The 21751-nt window shown below is 42.4% G+C and overlaps 1 pseudogene; it reads left to right on the top strand.

Moving 5' to 3' along the window:
* Positions 1 to 8650: 8650 nt before the first annotated feature.
* Positions 8651 to 9219, top strand: LOC126083143 (prefoldin subunit 3-like; annotated as a pseudogene).
* Positions 9220 to 21751: the final 12532 nt, after the last annotated feature.

Raw genomic sequence — 21751 nt, 5'->3', positions numbered from 1 at the left:
CAACAGAACAAAACACTGTCCGGTCCTGCACCAGCCTCAAAATCATTGCTAGCCTTGAGTCCGTTGCTGCAGCCACTGTGTCAATCCATCTCGTTGAGGGTCTTCCTCTTTTTTGTTGCTGACTCAACAGTTAAGTGCTGGGCTGCTAATGGAAAGGTTGACGGTTAGAGTCCACCCAGCAGCTCTGTGGGAGAAAGACCTAGGTGGTGATCCACTTCCATAAAGACTGTTGTTGTTAGGTGCCATCAAGTGGATTCCAACTCATAGAGTACAGTCTAGGAAACCCTATGGGGCAGTTTTACTCTGTCACATGGGGTCACTATGAGTCAGAATCGACTCAATGGTACACAACAGCATATATAAATATCAAACCTCGTTCTATCACCATAGTTACCATTTTTGCACATTTGGTATTCTCTAGATGGAGGGATCTAACTTCAGGTCTTTGTACATGTCATTATAATACCTGACTTTGTCTTCTCAAGCTGCCCTTTGAAATCTCCTGTTCAGCTCTTTGACTTCATCATTTTTCCATTCACTTTAGCTACTGGATGTTCAAGAGCAATTTTCAGAGTCTCTTCTGAAATCCATTTTGGTCTTTTCTTTCTTTCCTGTCTCTTCAATGCCCTCTTGCTTTCTTCATGTATGGTGTCCTTGATGTCATTCCACAACTCGTCTGGTCTTCGGCCATTAGCGTTCAAGCTATCAAATCTATTCTTGAGATGGTCTCTAAATTCAGGTGGGATATACTCAAGGTCATACTTTGGCTCTCATGGACTTGTGCTAATTTTCTTCAGCTTCAACTTGAACTTGCATATGAGCAATTGATGGTCTGTTCCGCAGTTGGCCCCTGGCCTTGTCCTGACTGATAATATCAAGCTTTTCTGTTGTCTCTTTCCACAGATATAGTCAATTTGATTCCTGTGTATTCCATCTGGCAAGGTCCACATGTATAGTCACCATTTATGTTGTTGAAAAAAGGTATTTGCTATGAAGAAGTCATTGGTATTGCAAAATTCTATTATACAATCTCCAGCATCATTTCTATCACCAAGGCCATATTCTCCAACTACTGATCCTTCCCCTTTGGTTCCAATGTTCACATTCCAATCATCAGTAATTATCAATGCATCCTGATTGCATGTTCAATCAATTTCAGACTGCAGAAGATGGTAAAAAATCTTCAATTTCTTCATCTTTGCCCTTAGTGGTTATTGCCTAAATTAACCGGTCTTCCTTATAGGTGTATGGATATTATCCTATCACTGACAGCATTGAGCTTCAGGGTTCAACTGAAGATCACTCAAAAGTGCCTGCAGCAGTATTTTGACAGGGAACTGCCAGAAATTCAGGCTGGATTCGGAAGAGGACGTGGAACCAGGGATATCATTGCTGATGTCAGATGGATCCTGGCTCAAAGCAGAGAATACCAGAAGGATGTTTACCTGTGTTTTATTGACTATGCAAAAGCATCCAGCTGTGTGCATCCTAACAAATTATGAATAATAATTACAAAGAATGGTAATTCCAGGACACTTCAGTGTGCTCATGAGGAACCTGTACCTAGATCAAAAGGTAGTTGTTATGCACACCCATGTTTATTGCAGCTCTGTTTACAATAGCAAAAAGCTGGAAGCAACCAAGGTGTCCATCAACGGATGAATGGGTAAATAAATTGTGGTATATTCACACAATGGAATACTACGCATCGATAAAGAACAGTGACGAATCTGTGAAACATTTCATAACATGGAGGAACCTGGAAGGCATTATGCTAAGTGAAATCAGTCAGAGGCAAAAGGACAAATATTGTATAAGACCACTATTATAAGATCTTGAGAAATAGTATAAACTGAGAAGAACACATACTTTTGTGGTTACGAGGGGGGGAGGGAGGGAGAGGGTTTTTTACTGATTAATTAGCAGATAAGAACTGCTTTAGGTGAAGGGAAGGACAACACTCAATACATGGAAGGTCAGCTCAACTGGACTGGACTGGACCAAAAGCAAAGAAGTTTCTGGGATAAACTGAATACTTCAAAGGTCAGCGGAGCAAGGGCAGGGGTTTGGGAACCATGGTTTAAGGCGACTTCTAAGTCAACTGGCAAAATAATTCTATTAGGAAAACATTCTGCATCCCACTTTGAAATGTGGCGTCTGGGGTCTTAAATGCTAACAAGCAGCCATCTAAGATGCATCAATTGGTCTCAGCCCACCTGGATCAAAGGAGAATGAAGAACACCAAAGTCACACGACAACTAAGAGCCCAAGAGACAGAAAGGGCCACATGAACCAGAGACCTACATCATCCTGAGACCAGAAGAACTAGTTGGTGCCCGGCCACAATCGATGACTGCCCTGACAGGGAGCACAGCAGAGAACCCCTGAGGGAGCAGGAGATCAGTGGGATGCAGACCCCAAATTCTCATAAAAAGACCAAACTTAATGGTCTGACTGAGACTGGAGGAATCCCGGCGGCCATGCTCTCCAGACCTTCTGTTGACACAGGACAGGAACCATCCCCGAAGACAACTCATCAGAAATGAAAGGGACTGGTTAGCGGGTGGGAGAGAGACGCTGATGAAGAGTGAGCTAATTATATCAGGTGGACACTTGAGATTGTGTTGGCAACTCTTGTCTGGAGGGGGGATGGGAGGATAGAGAGAGAGGGAAGCCGGCAAAATTGTCAAGAAAGGAGAGACTGAAAGGGCTGACTCAAGACGGGGAGAGTAAGTGGGAGTAGGGAGTGAAATGTATGTAAACTTATATGTGACAGACTGATTGGATTTGTAAACGTTCACTTGAAGCTTAATAAAAGTTATTAAAAAAAAAAAGTGGGCAAAGGATATTAACATGCACTTCACTAAAGAAGATATTCAGGCAGCTAACAGATACATGAGAAAATGCTCTCGATCATTTGGCATTAGAGAAATGCAAATTAAAACTACTATGAGATTCCATCTCACTCCAACAAGGCTGGCATTAATCCAAAAACACAAAATAATAAATGTTGGAGAGGCTGCAGAGAGATTGGAACTCTTATACACTGCTGGTGGGAATGTAAAATGGTACAACCACTTTGGAAATCTATCTGGCGTTTTCTTAAAAACTTAGAACTCCCATACAACCTAGAAATCCCACTCCTCGGAATATACCCTAGAGAAATAAGAGCCTTTACACGAACAGATATATGCACACCCATGTTTATTGCAGCTCTGTTTACAATAGCAAAAAGTTGGAAGCAACCAAGGTGTCCATCAACGGATGAATGGGTAAATAAATTGTGGTATGTTCACACAATGGAATACTACGCATCGATAAAGAACAGTGACGAATCTGTGAAACATTTCATAACATGGAGGAACCTGGAAGGCATTATGCTAAGTGAAATTAGTCAGAGGCAAAAGGACAAATATTGTATAAGACCACTATTATAAGATCTTGAGAAATAGTATAAACTGAGAAGAACACATACTTTTGTGGTTACAAGGCGGGGAGGGAGGGAGGGTGGGAGAGGGTTATTTACTGATTAGTTAGTAGATAAGAACTACTTTAGGTGAAGGGAAGGACAATACTCAATATATGGAAGGTCAGCTCAACTGGACTGGACCAAAAGCAAAGAAGTTTCCAGGATAAACTGAATACTTCAAAGGTCAGCGGAGCAAGGACGGGGGTTTGGGGACTATGGTTTAAGGGGCCTTCTAAGTCAATTGGCAAAATAATTCTATTAGGAAAACATTCTGCATCCCACTTTGAAATGTGGCGTCTGGGGTCTTAAATGCTAACAAGAGGCCATCTAAGATGCATCAATTGGTCTCAACCCACCTGGATCAAAGGAGAATGAAGAACACCAAGGTCACACGATAACTATGAGCCCAAGAGACAGAAAGGGCCACATGAACCAGAGACTTACATCATCCTGACACCAGAAGAACTAGTTGGTGCCCGGCCACAACTAATGACTGCCCTGACAGGGAGCACAACAGAGAACCCCTGAGGGAGCAGGAGATCAGTGGGATGCAGACCCCAAATTCTCATAAAAAGACCAGACTTAATGGTCTGACTGAGACTAGAGGAATCCCGGCGGTCATGGTCCCCAAACCTTCTGTTGGCCCAGGACAGGAACCATTCCCGAAGACAACTCATCAGACATGGAAGGGACTGGACAATGGGTTGGAGAGAGATGCTGACAAAGAGTGAGCTACTTGTATCAGGTGGACACTTGAGACTGTGTTGGCATCTCCTGTCTGGCGGGGAGATAGGAGGGTAGAAGGGTTAGAAACTGGCAAAATGGTCACGAAAGGAGAGACTGAAAGGAGGGAGCGGGCTGATTTATCGGGGGAGAGTAAGTGGGAGTATGGAGTAAGGTGTATATAAGCTTATATGTGACAGACTGACTTGATTTGTAAACTTTCACTTAAAGCACAATAAAAATTATTGAAAAAAAAGACACAATGCATTGGGCAAATCTGCTAGGAAAGACTCCTCCAAAGTGTTAAAAAGCAAATATGTCACCTTAAGTACTAAGGTGCACCTGACCCAAGCATAGTGTTTTCAATCATGTGAAAGGTGGGCAATAATAAGGAAGACCGAAGAAAAACTGACACCTTTGAATTGTAGTGTTGGCAAAGAATTTTGACTATACCATCAAGTGCCAAAAGAATGAACAAATCTGTCTTGGAAGAAGTACAGCAAGAATGTTCCTTACAAGCAAGGACGGGGAGACTTCGTCTCACATACTTTGGACATGTTATCAGGAGGGACCAGTCCCTGGAGAGGGACATCATGCTTGGTAAAGGAGAGGGTCAGCGAAAAAGAGGAGGCCCTCAAAGAGATGGACTGACAGAGTGGCTGCAACAATGGGCTCAAGCATAACGATGATTGTGAGCATGGTGCAGGGCTGGGCAGTGTTTCGTTCTGTTGTAAACAGGGTCACTATGAGTTGGAACCAACTTGATGGCACCTAACGACAACAACACACGGAAGGACAGATAGATAGACAGCTGCCGTCAAGCTGACTCCGATTCCCGGGGAACTTACGTGTAACAGAATCAACTTTGGCCTTGTTCTGCGTCATCCTCACAGTCACTGGCATGCTTGAGTCCACCGTTGTGGCTATTGTGCCAATCCGTCTCGAGGGTCTCCTTCACCCTTGCTGTTCATCTACTTCACCAAAGACAGTGTCTTCCTCCAGTGGTTGATCCCTTCTAATGACGTGTCCAAAGCAAGCGACTCAGATAGTGTGCTGTTGTCATCCATAAAGTTTCACTGACTAACTTTTAGAAGAAGATCACCAGGCCTTTTTTCTAGTCTGTCTTAGTCTGGAAGCTCCCCTGAAAACTGTACACCATGGGTGACCCTGCTAATATTTCAAATACTGGTGGAAAAAAGGTAAAATAACTGGGGCTATGGGAATAGGAAGGAATGCTTCCTGTTTTCTGAGGGAAAAACACAGAAGTGCAGGCTCAGAAACCCCTAGGAGTGAGACTATTGACAGACCGCAGGCAGAATTGTCAGATTCTGTGGCTTTACCTCAGAAATGTCTCTCCAGTCCTGCCCGTAGTCTTCACTGCCTAAGGCCTCTCCCTTACAGACCACTCTTGGATCCCCACTGCCCACACACTCTTGTTCACGATGAGCCCAGCCCCTCACACTCTGCACACCACCACTCATGCTCCCATCAGCCCCTGCCCCCTGCACACGTACCCTCCTTCTGCATGTAGTCGACCTGCTCTATGCCCTCTGCACACCCGCCATGCTGAACCGCTTACAAGTTTCCCAGAACAGATTCCCTGATCCTGTCCCGGCCTTTTGACTTTGAACCCCGGATCTCCTGGGTTTAGATTATCTTTTGTCACCAAATGTCTATTTATACCCTGCAAGGTCAAGTCAACTAGCATCTCTTCAGTGCCGGGTTCCAGGACATCCACAGGCAGAAGGAGCTGCTCTAATTCAGTGGATCCCAACACCTGGCTATACATCAGAATCACCTGGGAAGATTTTTCAAAATGTGGATGCTGGGATCTCACCCTACACCTGGGAATTCAGCTTTCTGGGGGTAAAGACAGAGCACTGTCTATATTTTCAAAAGCTTCCAGAGTTCACTCTCATATGTAGCCAGGGACCTTTGCTCTGACCTCATGTTCTCAGTTTAAGATTTACTGACTTTATAAACCCATTGCAGTTGAGTTGATTCCAACTCATAGTGACCCAATAGGACATGTTAGAACTGCCCCATAGGGTTTCCAAGGAATGGCTGGTGGATTCGAACTCTGACCTTTTGGTTAGCAGCCAAGCATTTAACCACTGCGCCACCATGGCTCCATTGACTTTATAGATTTTTTTTTTAAATGTTCATCTCTCTACTGAAATCGAGCCCTTTTAGGGTATGGTTTACGGGGGTTAAGCCTTATTCATCTCTAGGTCTCAAGAGCATAGTACTAACCAACTAGCAGTCACTGAGTAAATAGGTCTGAAATGCAAATTTAATCAATTTGTGCAAGTGACTAATCAGGTAGATGAAACCATTTATAGTTGGCCAGGCAGCCTGTGAAGGGCAGACTGATCCTAAAAAGATCTCAGTGGAAAATAATTATGCAAATATACCTAACCTCAGTCCCTGCTACAGAAACTTGAAGATGGGTAAAGAGAAGCGTCCTCCTCGGTGGAAATAAAAATCAAGTGTAGTCTTAAAATGTACCCTGATCAAATAATATTTCACCCACTCCCAAGTGCTCGTTCCAATTTAAAAGTCCTTATCTAGCTGGTGTTTCCATGTAGATCTCTCTTTTATGAAAACGGAATGCTTCTTTGGTTAAAAATTTTTCTCCAATACAAAATTTTTCTATCAACTCTTATCTTTTACAATTATACCCTCATAAAGGAAATGAGGTATATTTTATAAGCGATTTAAAAAAAACTACAAAACCAACACATAAGGAATGTATAAAATTTAGAAAATGCAATAAAACAAGAAAGGAGAAAAGAAAAATGACACAGAATCCCATTACTCTGGCGATTAATGATTGTTAATATTTTGGGGCACGTTCTTTCCATCTTTGTGTGTATGTATACAAATTTCTCTTATTTATAAAATTTCATCATCCTGTTTTATGACCTGCTCTTTTCATTTAATCAACTATGAATAACTTCCTGGGTCACTACCTAGTCTCTTCCCCATTATTATTAATGGATAGATATTTTCAACTTTTATGGATGTGCCATAATTTAACCAATTCACTCTGGTTTGACTCCCAGGCTCTATCCCAGGCCTACTGTATCAGAATCTTTATGGTGAAGCCCAGCATCTGTATTTTTTTTTCTTTTAATAATTTGTTTTATTTGGTTGTTGTTGAGAATATATTATAGCAGAACGTAAACAGATTCAACAATTTCTACACATACAATTCAGTGACATTGATTATATTCTTTGAGTTGTACAACCATTCTCATCTTTTTTTTTTTTGAATTGTTCCTTCCCCATTAACATAGATTCACTGCCCCTTAAGTTTCCTATCTAACCTTTTGAGTAGCTGTTGTCAATTTGATCCCATACACAGAGTTCTTAAAAGGAGCACAATGCTCGAGGCAGACATTCTTTTCTAGTTAAGCTAAACTATTATTTGGTTTAAAGAAGACGTCAGGGATGTTTTTTGTTTAGGGTTTAAAGATTATCTCCGGGCAATAGTTTAAGGGGCTCATCCAATTTCCATAGATCCAGAAAGTCTGGATTCCTTACGAATTTGAAATTCTGTTCCTAATTGTCTCCCTTTTGATCAGGATTCTTCTATAGAATCTTTGATGAAAACATCTGTATTTTTAACTGCATACCTGGTTATTCTGGTGACAAGAGAGTTTTGGAAATTCCAGTTAACAGAATATGCCAGCATTCATATAATAAGAACTCTACATTAGGGTAGAAGAGACACCATTCCTTCACAACGTCCTCCTAACTTGAAATCAATATATTACATGATTTGTTTCTTTTGCATTAAAAAACTAATTGTATGTAACTTAATCATATGAAATTTAGAAAAGCAAAAGAAGAAAAAAAAATCCAGCAATATCCACTAATAACATTTTGGGATATAATCTCCCGGTAATTTGTCTTTGTATATTTATACCTCTATTTTTTTTTTTTTACAATGATTGGATTGTAGTCTGCTGTTTTATAACAGCTTTTTCACTGAATCTGTGTTGTTAGCTTTTTCTGTGTCAACACTTCTTATTCTGAATCACTCAAGTACACATAAAGCTACAAATTCCTTTCATTGTACTGTCATTTTGCCCTTGTTTCTCCAATTTATTCTCAGAGGCAACATCTGAGACACAAAATCCAAAAAAACCAAACCTGTTGTCATTGACTCGACTCCAACTCCCAGCGACCCCATAGGCCAGAGTAGAACTGCCCCACAGGGTCTCCAAGGAGCGGCTGGCTGAGATAGAGTAGATCTTAATTTCAACAAGATTTTTTAGTGTATTCTCCAAATACTGGACCTAATTATTTACTTAGAAGGAACCCCAGTGGCTAATGGTTAAATGCTTGGCTGCTAACTGAAAGGCTGGAGGTTCAACCTACCCCGTGGCTCCATGGGAGAAAGACCTGGTGATACGCTGTTGTAAAGATTACAGCTAAGACTCGTTTCCCAAGATGGCGGCTGCTAAGGGTGGCCACTGACTTCAGATAAGTGGCCACGGGACCAGGCGGCGGCTCCACCGGGGGATTCCCATGGCCGTGTTTGTGGAAGACGTAGATTCCTTCATGACACAGCCTGGGAATGAGACTGAAGATACGGTAGTAAGAAGTTGGATGAACAACACCAGAAGTATAAGTTCTGGTGGAACTCAATCTTGCTCAAAAGAAAAGGAGGCTAAAGGGTCAGATTCCAGATATTAAGCAGACTTTAGAAATTCTTAAGTCCATGCCGAAGAAAAAGAGAGTCCACCAATTCATTGGAGACCAGATTCTTATTGGCAGATAACCTGTACTTTACAGCTTCAGTTCCCCTACAGATGCAGTGTGCTGTGGCTGGGGCTGAGGGAGTGCTTGAAGATGATCCTGATGAGGCCCAGACCTTGGCGCGCAAGAACCTACAGCGGCCGCAAAGAATCTTGATTCTATTAAGACGTTGACTTTCTTCCAGGTCAATTTACTGCCACAGAATCAATACGGCCAGCGTTCGTAATTGGGATGTAAAAAGAAGAAACAAACATTTTTAATTGCCGGCGTTATGCTTCGTCCTTATTCCAAGAACAAAGCATAATGCTGGCAATTAAAAATGTGGTTCAGTTTTCCAAACATGTCACTTTAAATACCCCAAAATTTATCCTTAAAGATTGACATAACTTTGAATTTTTTTTTTAGCAAAAAGAATGGTGATTAAAACTTTTTAAAAAGAGAAACACCATTTTATTTATTTATAAAAAACAAAATTCGTTTCCAATATTTTATGAAACTAGCAGTATTTTATTTTATTTATATTTTCCTATAAAATAAATGCTGCCCTCATCGTATTTTGTCTGTGGTAGGAAAACTCTGAGCTGCAATAGCCCCAAACTGAATGCTGGGCACTAGCACCATTTACTTTTTCCTTCTTGGCTGATGTTGCTCTGACTTGATGTGGTTAAACCAGCTTAGAGGTAGGAAAGACAGACGCTATGAATATTTCCAGACATAGTTTTCTTCAGCACCTGTGGCATTTTATGACTCTCTGCGGCTGTTGGTTTGTCTTACGTAAATGGGGTTCACATGAATTAATAGTTAACCATCAACTATCTATTATAATCTGAACTTTTCAGGACTCGGTCATTTGCCTTTCTAAACAGGAAGAAGGTTATTGAGACCACATGTTTTCTTATCCCAAATAAGTGCACGGTGTCTTTTCCATGTCAGCACAGGAGACCTTGGCCAATGTGAAATAAGATGACCCACTCAGCACTCTTGGCTAAAGGCAATTTTATATTTATTGACGGTTCTCCAAAGCAGCTTAATAGGAATATTACGGCAACTGTAAATCTGCAACAGAAAAGAGCTGTAAGTTTTTTCTGAGGTTTTTTAATTAAAAAAAAAAAAGTCATGATAAAACCTCAGAATTCATTTAAAAAAAATCTCTGGGTAAAGCTGTTGGTACGGTGGCTAGTGCTGGCTGATATAGATTCTGGTAAAAACACTAAGGTACTACTCCCTCTTCATGTGGTAAAAAACTTGCACAATATTTAGTATTTTTATTTCATGATATTAAAACAATGAAGTTCAGAAGAAAAAAAAAAATTACAGCCAAGAAAACCCTATGGGGCAGATCTGTTTTGTCACACGGGGTTGCTATGAGTAGAAACTGACTTGCCGGCACACAACAACAACAATTATTTACTTATCAAATTTGGGGGGATCAAAAATACCAGGTCTGTTCAATTCCCATTTCCTATACTCTAAATTTTTTTCTCTTAAAAAGATCCTGGACGATATTTACCCATTCCTATTCTCCTGTCAGCGCTCCAATTCTCACTGAGTTCTCAGTTTGCCAGCTGTGGTTTTTGCCACCCATCTGTGAGTTCTTTGAGTCCTGGGGATCTCAGTTGTTTGGGCTTTCAAATCCATGGTAAATTCATTTGTTCAGCAAATTTAAATTTTCTCTATGGTTGCAAGTCTCCACTCTTTGGGGGAAAACTTGAGTTTTTACTACAGCCCCAAATAATGGTTGCCTGACTTAGTGAATTCTCCACGTCTGTCAGTTTGTTGTACTGTGGGGGCTTGTGTGTTGCTGTGATGCTGGAAGCTATGCCACCGGTATTCAGATACCAGCAGGGTCACCCATGGTGGAGAGGTTTCAGCTGAGCTTCCAGACTAAGACAGACTAGGAAGAAGGACCCGGCAGTCTACTTCTGAAAAGCATTAGCCAATGTAAACCTTATGAATAGCAGCAGAACATTGTCTGATATAGTGCTGGAAGATGAGTCCCCCAGGATGGACGGCACTCGGAAGACGACTGGGCAAGAGCTGCCTCCTCAAAGTAGAGTCAACCTTAATGATGTGGATGGAGTCAAGCTTTTGGGACTTTTCATTTGCTCATGTGGCATGACTCAAAATGAGGAGAAACAGCTACAAACACCCAGTAATAATTGGAACGTGGAATGCATGGCATATGAATCTAGGAAAATTGGAAATCGTCAAAAATGAATGGAACACATAAACATCAATATCCTAGGCATTAATGAGCTGAAATGGACTGGTACTGGCCATTGTGAATCAGACAGTCATAAGGTCTACTATGCCTAGAATGACGAACTAAAGAGAAACGGCATCACGTTCACTGGCGAAAAGAACATTTCCAGGTCTGTTCCTGAAGTACAACACAGTCAGTGATAGGATAATATCCAAAAGGTTGGCAGTTCAAAGCTACCTGGCACTCCTTGGAAACTCTATGGGGCAGTTTCACTCTGTCCTATAGGGTCACTATCAGTCGGAATCAATGTGATGGCAACGGATAAAGGAAGACCAGGAAAACCTGGTAGCTTAGTGGTTAAGAGTTCAGCTGCTAACCAAAAGGTCTGTAGTTTGAATTCACCAGGCCATCCTTGGAAACCCTATGGGACAGTTCTAGTCTGTCCTATAGGGTCACTATGAGCCAAAATCAGCTCAATGGCAACTTTTTTTTTTTTTAAAGGAAGACCAGTTAATGACACTATTATTCAAATTTACACACCAACCACTAAGGCCAAAGATGAAGAAATTGAAGGTTTCTGCCAACTCCTACAGTCTGAAATTGATCAAACGTGCAATCGAGATGCATTGATAGTCACTGGCGATTGGAATGCGAAAGTTAGAAACAAAGAAGAAGGATCCGTAGTTGGAAAATAAGACCTTGGTGATAGAAACAATGCCAGAGACCGAATGATAGAATTTTGCAAGACCAATGACTTCTTCATTGCAAATACCTTTCTTTCAACAACATAAAGGCTGGCTATACGTGTGGACCTTACCAGGTAAAATATACAGGAATCAAGTCAACTACATCTGTGGAAAAAGACAATAGAAAAGCTCAATATCATCAGTCAGAAGTAGGCTAGGGGCTGAGGGTGGCACAAACCATCAACTGCTCATATGCAAGTTCAAATTGAAGCTGAAGAAAATGAGAATGAGTCCATGAGAGCCAAAGTACAACACTGAGTATATCCCACCTGAATTCAGAGACCATCTCAAAAATAGATTTGATGCATTGAACACTAATGAATGAAGATCAAACGAGTTGTGGAATGACATCAAGGACATCATACATGAAGAAAGCAAGAGGTCATTAAAAAGACAGGAAAGAAAGAAAAGACCAAAATGGATGTCAGAATAGAATCTGAAACTTGCTCTTGAACGTCCAGTAGCTAAAGTGAACAAAAAAATGATGAAGTAAAAGAGCTGAACGGAAGATTTCAAAGGGTAACTCAAGAAGACAAAGTGAAGTATTATAATTTAATGTGCAAAGGCCTGGAGATAGAAAACCAAAAGGGGAAAAAGTGCTCGGCATTTCTCAAGCTGAAAGAACTGAAGAAAAACTCAAGCCTCGAGTTACAATATTGAAGGATTCTATGGAGAAAATACTAAACGATGCAGGAAGCATCAAAAGAAGACGGAAGGAATACACAGAGTCACTGTACCAAAAACACTTGTTGACATTCATCCATTTCAGGAGACAGCATATGGTCAAGAACTGACGGTATTGAAGAAGGGGTCCAAGCTGCACTGAAAGCATTGGCTAAATACAAAGCTCTAAGAATTGACAGAATACCAACTGAGATGTTTCCACAATAGGATTCAGCGCTGGAAGCATTCACTCGTCTATGCCAAGAAATCTGGAAGACAGCTACCTGGCTCACTGACTGGAAGAGATCCATATTTGTACCCATTCCAAAGAAAGGTGATCCAACTGAATGTGGAAATTATCAAACAATATCATTAATATCACACATAAGTAAAATTTTACTGAAGATCATTCAAAAGTGGCTGCAGCAGTATATCCCCAGCGAACTGTCAGAAATTCAAACTGATTCAGAAGAGGATGTATAACGAGGGCTATCACTGCTGATGTCAGATGGATCCTGGCTGAAAGCAGAGAATACCAGAAGGATGTCTGCCTGTGTTTTATTGACTAAGCAAAGGCACTTGACTGTGTAGATCATGACAAGTTATGGATAACAATTACAAAGAATGGGAATTCCAGAACACTTAATTGTGCTCATGAGGAACCTTTATATAGACCAAGAGGCAGCCATTCAAACAGAACAAGGGGATACTGCATGGTTTAAAGTCAAGAAAGGTGTGCGTCAGGGTTGTATCCTTTCACCATACTTATTCAATCTGTACACTGAGCAAATAATCCGAAAAGCTGGACCATATGAAGAAGAATGCAACATCAGGATTAGAGGAAGACTCATTAGCAACCTACAAATTCAGACGACACAACCTCGCTTGCTGAAAGTGAAGAGGACTTGAAGCACTTACTGATGAAGATCAAAGACCACAGCCTTCAGTATGCATTACACCTCAACATAAAGACAACAAAAATCCTCACAGCTGGACCAATGAGCAATATCATGATAAAGGGAGAAAATATTGAGGTTGTCAAGGATTTCATTTTACTTGGATCCATGATCAACACCCAGGGAAACAGCAGTCGAGAAATCCAAAGATGCATGGCACTGGGAAAATCTGCTGCAAAAGATTTCTTTAAAACGTTAAAAAGCAAAGATGGCAGTTTAAGGACTAAAGTGCGCCTGACCCAAGCTATGGTGTTTTCAATCACCTCATATTTATGTGAAAACTGGGCAATGAATAAGGAAGATCAAGGAAGAATTGACGCCTTTGAGTTATGGTGTTGGCAAAGAATATCGAATATACCTTGCACTGCCAGAAGAACAAACAAATCTCTCTTGGAAGGAGTACTGGCAGAATGCTCCTTAGAAGAAGGATGGCGAGACTATGTCTCACATACTTTGGACGTGTTATCAGGAGATTAGTCCCTGGAGAAGTACATTATGCTTGGTTAAGTAGAAGGTCAGTGGAAAAGAGGAAGTCCCTTGACATAGATGTATTGACACGGTGGCTGCAACAATGGGCTCGAGCATAACAACAATCACGAGGATGGCGCAGGGCCAGGCAGTGTTTTGTCCTGTTGCGCACAGGGTCACTATGAGTCAGAACCGACTGCGTAGCACCTAACAAGTATAACTATGGTTGCCAGTCTCCATCCTTTGGGGGGAAATTTGAGCTTTTAACACAGCCCCAAATGATGGTTGTCTAACTTAGCAAAACGGGATATGTGACAAGTTGAAAAGCGTAGTTTTAGGAAGCCTTGAGTGTCTGTTAACGGGGATGGAGAATTTGACAACAGAAACCAGCAAGGATTACACGACATGATGAACGTAATCAGTGACATTGAATCGTACTTGTAAAAAATGGTGAATTGCCAAATGCTGTATTATATACATTTCTACCACAATTTAAAAAAAAAAAAAAGCAAAATTTTGACTATAAGTAGTATGACACCACGTGTCTCCATAGGAAAATGTAAAAGACAAGCTTCAAGGAAGTTGCGTCCTCCACCAGTATCCATGATTACATAAAGAACCTGAGAAGATAAATACTGATCTGCGTATGCCAGCTTGACTGTGTGTGCTATTTTAAAAACCCAGGCTTATTACCCTACAGACACTCTAATCACAAGTTCTTATAATCCTGGTACGTGGACCATCTTTGAGAAACCAAAAAAATCAGGGCTGTTGTCTCACAAATCTGAGCTGTAATTATAGGATACATGCCACAGGCTTTGGGAAACCAGGATCCTGGTAGGTTTGGCACTTGTCATCAGTTAGCTTCCATCTACAGTGAACTCTGCCGCTGTGAGAATGTTTTCTTCACACTTCACCCTTACCTAAACAAACATGTGCAAAGACAGGAAGTGCCTGGGTTTCCATATATCACACACAGATGCAAAGATACACAAAGGAAAAGCAGCAGATTTGTTGATTTCATCCCTCCTCTCAGCTTCCAGAAGAAAGAACCCTGGTAGCCACTAAAGACAGACACTCCCTGGAGACCCTAGAAGGAGTAATCACTCACTTTCTTCTTCCTCATTCTCCAGACTGCGGGGTAGGGGTGGAGTAGGACTTTTAGTAAGAGGAACGAACAACAACAACAACAACAAAAGCCCTGTGCCATCGAGTCCATTTCGACTCATAGCAACTGTATAGGACAGAGTAGAACTGCCCCATAGGGTTTCCAAGGAGCCGCTGGTGGATTCAAACTGCCGACCTTGCAGTTAGCAGCCAAGCTCTTAACCACTGTGCCAAGAAGAGTGAAAAAACAAACAAAAAAAAAACCAAAACCCCATGGCCATCAAGCTGATTCCAACTCATAGCCACCCTATAGGACAGAGCAGAACTGCCCCATAGACTTTCCAAAGAGCCCCTGGTGGATTTGAACTGCTGACCTTTATGGTTAGCACGCGTAGCTCTTAACCACTACACCACCAGGGTTTCCAAAAGGAAGGGGTCGTAAAATCCAGCTGGTAATTTTCTCTCTGGAGAGCATCTTAGCAAGGGGTCCACTGTTTTGGATGGAGGAACTTTTTGCTCTGCAGACCCCCTTCTGTGAAAGATGCCATTAGCTTGGCAGGACCAGGACGGCTCCCGGAGGACAGGAGACTCGGCCAGCAGTTGAGAGCGCCATGTCTAAGCAGGGGACTTCACACTTCCATATTGGCTCCTTCTGCTCCTCAGGGCAGAAACGGTGGAGGGCATGGGTGCGAACCACCGCTGTGAATAAAGAGGTCCCTGTGTGGATCTCCCAGGAGCCTGAGGACCATGGGCAGGGTAGATAAGGATGAGGTGCCACCCCAGGTTAACAGGAAGAGTCATGTCACAGAATAGGCAGATGTATAGAGATCGAAGTTTATTAGTGGTGCCAGGGTGAGAGGGAGGGGGAGGAGGGGTCTCTGCTTAGGGAATACTGCGCTTCTCTTAAGGGTGATGGAAAAATTTGGAAGAAGTTAGTGGCGGTGATTGCCCCACATGGTAAAAGTAATTAATGTCACTGAATTGTACGTGTAAAAAATGTGGAAATGGCAACTGTTTTGTTGTGTGTGTGTTTAAGGAGCCCTGGTGGTGCAATGGTTAAGCACTTGACTACTAAACGAAATGTCATCAGTCCAAACCCATGAGCTGCTCCACGGAAGAAAGATGTGGCGGTCTGCTCCTGTAAAGATTACAGCCTTGGGAACCCTGTGGGGCTCTGTCCTATAGGGTTGCTATGAGTTGGTATCGACTCAACAGCAATGAGTTTTTTATATCCACACACAGACACATACATATATGTATACGTGTGTATACACACACACCACAATTAAAAAAAAAAAAGAATTAAAATAATAAAAAAGCTCATTCCAAGGGCACGTTTGCCCACACAGTTTCTGAAGCTGGGTCTGGAGAAACCGTTACTATCATAAAGAGCCTTGCTATAAAAATGTGTTGTCGTTTTTCACCACAAATACACAGACATCATTTTCTCTCTCACATAGACAGATTAACTGGGCTGCAGCAGCTCCGTGCCATGGCCAGGATTCCACAATTTTCCTCTGATTCTTAGGCTTGGTTTGGTTCCTTTCTGACAAAAGCACTGCCTCTCCGTTTTAGCATGTCCTTATCCTCGTGGACCAATACAGACCACTCAGACGTGCCATCCCCTTTCTGTTCTGTTGCTCCTAAAAGACCAGATTGAAGAGATCTGTTTTCTTGTTTGCTTCTCTTAAATACTAGCTGCTATTTTCAAACGATGCTGTCTATGGAGCTTTCTGTACAAAGAATTTATTCACCAAGATCCTAGCATCTTCTTATGCCAGAAGAGGGTAATACCTGCCTGACTGCCTCAGCTATTCTGATCACATGTCCCAAAATTATACCAGAAAATATAGAACTGACAGGGTGATAGTCACCTTGTGTAGCTTATGCACATATATATGCAAAGGACCTCTTTAAGTGTTGAAAAGCAAAGATGTCACCTTGAAGACTAAGGTGCGCCTGGCCCAAGCCATGGTGTTTTCAATCACATCATATGCATGTGAAACCTGGACAACGAATAACGAAGACCGAAGAAGAGTTGACGCCTTTGAATTGTGGTGATGGCGAAGAATATTGAATATACCAGGGACTGCCAGAAGAACAAACAAATCTGTCTCGGAAGAAGTACAACCAGAATACACCTTAGAAGCAAGGATGGCGAGACTGCGTCTTACATACTTTGGACATGTTGTCAGGAGGGATTAGTCCCTGGAGAAGGACATCATGCTTGGCAGAATACAGGGTCAGCGGAAAAGAGGAAGACCCTCAACAAGGTAGATTGACACAGTGGCTGCAACAATGAGCTCAAGCATAACGATTGTAAGGATGGCGCAGGACCGGGCAGTGTTTTGTTCTGTTGTGCACAGGGTTGCTATGGGTCGGAATTGACCTGACAGCACCCGACAACAACAACATAAATGTCAAACACTGCTGCAGAGCTGCTTGTGGGCTTTCGTGAATAATTTACAGACGGTCCATCTCAATGCTCTCTAGTCTATCAGCCCAAGTGTGGCAAATTAAACTTTCTTTCTACGGTAGGCAGTAAACAAAGCAGCCACCTCTCTGTTGTACTGTGGTGGCTAGCGTGTTGCCATGATACTGGAAGCTATGCCGTTGGTGTTTCAAATGCCCACAGGGTCACCCATGGTGGACAGGTTTCAGTGAAGCTTCCAGACTAAGGCAGACTAGGAAGAAAGGCCTGGACACCTACTTGTGAAAATTAGCCAATGAAAATACTTTGAATCACAACAGAACGTTGTCTGACTCTCTTGCTTTAGACACATCATCAGGACGGACCAGTCACTGGAGGAAGACATCACGTTTGGCGAAGTAGGGGGCCAAAGAGGGTGAAGGAGACCTCTGGTGAGATGGACTGACACAAAAGCCACAACAATGAACTCAGACATGTTGGTGACCGTAAAGATGACGCAGGACCAGGCAATGTTTCAGTCTGCCGTACAGAAGGTCACCATGAGTCACTCAATGGCAGCTAACGACAACAACACGGAAAGGAACGATGCTGATCACTCGCTCCAGGTGCCCCCCTACCCCCGCCCGTCCCATGCTCCTCCCTCTGGTCTCATGGTCTGGGCTTTTCCCCCCTTAAGATGGATCTGGCTTAAGGTGGACCGCATTGATTCACCGTATTTCGTAGCTGACTAGAGCTGGAGAAGGGGATCACATCCCCAGGCATCATTCAAAGAAGATGGGGTGACGCCAACACCTGCCATTTTGATCTTCTTCTCGATGTCAGCCCCTCATTGGTTCTAGGCATAACGTATGGTACAATGATTATAATTTTATCTGTCTAGTTGCTTTTGTTTTCTGTCCATGAGGGTAAAAAGATTTATTCGCCATTAAATCCTACTGTTTAATACAATACCTGACACATACTAGGTGTTTTTGTTTCCTCAGGCTGCTGTAACAAACTACCACAAGTGGGTGGCTTTAAAGAACAGAAATTTATTTTCTCACAGTTCAAGAGCCTAGAAGTCCAAATTCAGGGCATCCACTCTGGTGCAAGGGCCTTTATTGTCTCTTTCAGCTTCTAGGAGCTGCCACCAATCCTTGGCATTCCTGGACTTGTAGATATACCTGCCCTCTCCTGTGTGTCTGCCTCTGTGTATGTTCTGCTATTTTTATAAGACACCACTGAAAAGTGATTAGGTTTAGGACCCACCTAACCCTGGAATGACCTCATTGACATAATCAAAGAAAACCCCTGTTTCCAAATAGAATCACATCCACAGATACAGGGGTTAGGACCTCAACATATCTTTTGGGGTGAACACATTCAATCCATAACAGTAGGAATGCAGTAGATATTCATTAAATGAATGAATGAAAGCATTCATCCCCGCCTTTTCTTTTTTTTTTCTTTTCTTCATTTATTGGTATCCTTTTTCCACTTCCACTTACTCACAGGTCCGGTTCTCCCAAAGCAATTAACTCAGGATCAAGGATTTCTTGTCTCTGTGACATTTCTTCCCCAATGAGCGGTGTGTGAATTCATTCAGGCTCAACTGCTCTCTCTTACTTGAGGAGAAAAGCTTAATTAATCAAACATTGCCAGTTAGGTCTCACTGGCAAAACCGAATTAGATCCGTGATGTATTTTCAGCCAAAATCTATTCACTCTCTGAACTCCTAAATAGGCAACATGACTTTTTCTCATCTGTTAAAAGGAGGAAGACAGATGCATCTTGTGATATTTGCACAAGAAAGTTCCCAACATCACAGCAACACGCAAGCCACCACAGTACGACAAACTGAGAGACGGGTGGTGGATCACAGTGAAGACCCTCCCATATTCATGTTACTTGGAGTCAAAGACTCAGTTCCAGAAAACTGGGTCTGAGTTTCTGTGTGGCAACAACCAGTACAAGGGAAGAAGCCTGCTGCCACCCTTTGAATGGCTATGAGATCTCTAGTTTGCCCCAGCTACCACTATTCTCTGGAGCCCTGGTGGTGCAATGGTTAAGAGTTATGGCAAGCTATGGCTGCTAACCAGGTCAGCAGTTCAAATCCATGAGCTGCTCCTTGGAAATCCTATCGAGGCAGTTCTACTCGTAGGATTGCTGAGTCGGGATCAACTGGACAGCAATGGGTTTTTTGTCTGGTTTGCCACTATACTCTTTGTAACCTGTCTGCTTCGTGCATTTCCAAGACCTGCCTGACCTCTATCAGGCATTTGAGTTTATCATGCTACCTTACAATCAACTAAGAGTTTTATTTCAAGCTTATAAAAGAATGCAGTCCAAGGAGCCACTGAGGGTCTTGGCAATGACCTTAACTGGTCCTTTTGGTGCAGACTCTCATAAGAGCCTGGTTCAAACTCGAAGTGTGGAGCGATTAGCTAAGTTCAGGTGAACCAGTCAGCTTCATTCCCAAACAACACATTTGCACTGTTGACTGACCCAGTGTGTGATTTCATCAGTGAAGATGGGGTTTTACTGGACCTTTTACCTCCTCTGGCTCTCCCCCATAATCAGTGATGATCTACGGGACTCAGGAATGTGGACTCTACAGTTGAGGAACAATCCCACTACAGGAAGGATGCCCATAGCATCGTCTGCATTATCATGTTCCCCTAACAAACTGACCCAACCATCTATTCCTCTGAAAGCACCAATGGGGTCAGCAGCACTTGGATTATGCTTCCTGGTGAACATCCACTTGCGTGTTCCTCATATGGAATGAGGAGACCATGGACCCAGAGTCAGGAGAAATAAATCCAGGGATGTTGGTCATCAGTCAACGTTTTTATAACCACAACCAGCAGTTCTTTCTATGATGCCTGAAGAATTAACTGCAGCCCAGCCCTGGAATGAGTGTTGGGTCTGGAACCCCTGATACTCTAGTACGAATGATGGCCCAAATCTTATTAGGAACCCATATGAAAAATTTTCTCTAGATCTAAGTGCCAAGAGAAGATTTGCTCTGCCTTATGGGACATTGGGAACCTTGTGAACTGACAGTATTTCCCCTTTTGCTTGAGTGCTAGGATGCTCAGTGCCAATTTGAGTTGGAGGTAATATTCGTGAGTCCTGTAATATGGATGGAGTCCCTGGCTGGTGCAAATGGTTGATGCATTCAGCTGCTAACCGAAAGGCTGGAGGTTTGAATCTATTTGGGGCATCTCAGAAGAAAGGCCTGGCAATTTGTTTCTGAAAAATTAGTCATTGAAAACACTGTGGCACAGTTCTACTCTGACACTCATGGGTCGCCATGAGTTAGAACTGATTTGACGGCTACTCGTTTTCTAATATGGACATTCATGTTTTAAATTCCTCTTGGCCTCGCCTTCTGTGTTTTCTATATTTTTCCTGATCTTGAATTGTGTCAATTAATGTTTGTGTTTCATTATATAGATACATGAGGAAACTCAAATTTTTTGTGGTAAAAGTTGGGGGATGGATGGACGGGTGGACGGATGGACAGATGGATGGATCGATTTCTTCCATCAGTACTAAAGGACGATTTGACAAAGAAACAAAGACCGGTGGGATCACTCTGCAATTTTCTGCCTCACTTCCCACAGGATAACCTGCCCTGCTCTGAACAACACACACAAGAACTTTGGAAGCAACAGCCTTGGTCCCATATGCTGGAAGCAGATGGGAGCCACACTGTCTTCACAGGAGCTGCTGCCCAGGAAGCAAAGAGAAGAGGAGGCTGGAGGAGAAAGTGCACGAGGGGCGAGAAACACAAAAGAACAGTCGGGAGTGAAGAAGAGAGCTGCTTTCTGCTACCAGTCTCAGCCATGGTTCAAAAGCAATACATATTTAGGAAGTGCTCTATTTTATAATGCTTTCACATTTATGGCCTCACTGAGTTCAGTCCTCACTCCAGACGGGTGTTATGATCTCCATGTACGTACTGGGGAAGAGATACAGGCACAGTTTCCTCAGAGTCCAACTAGCAGGTCTGATGTTCATTCCTGCACTAGTGTCTGCATTTCCAGAAAGTGGGAATTCTAAAACACAGGCATTCCCTCAGGGAGTGTTCGAACTTGGGATCAGTTGTCCAAATACTAATCAAGCAAAGCTGAGAAGAAAAGACGCAAAGACAAAATTAAGATGTAACGTGTTGACGTAACATGAATAACTGGGAAATGGCTTCAGCAGGAGCTGTAGAGACTGGCAAGACAG

The sequence above is a fragment of the Elephas maximus genome, chromosome 9 (genome assembly GCF_024166365.1).
Source record: "Elephas maximus indicus isolate mEleMax1 chromosome 9, mEleMax1 primary haplotype, whole genome shotgun sequence".
NCBI lineage: Eukaryota > Metazoa > Chordata > Mammalia > Proboscidea > Elephantidae > Elephas > Elephas maximus.
Note: the sequence above shows the minus strand (reverse complement) of the source record. Positions and strands in the feature narration are given on the sequence as shown.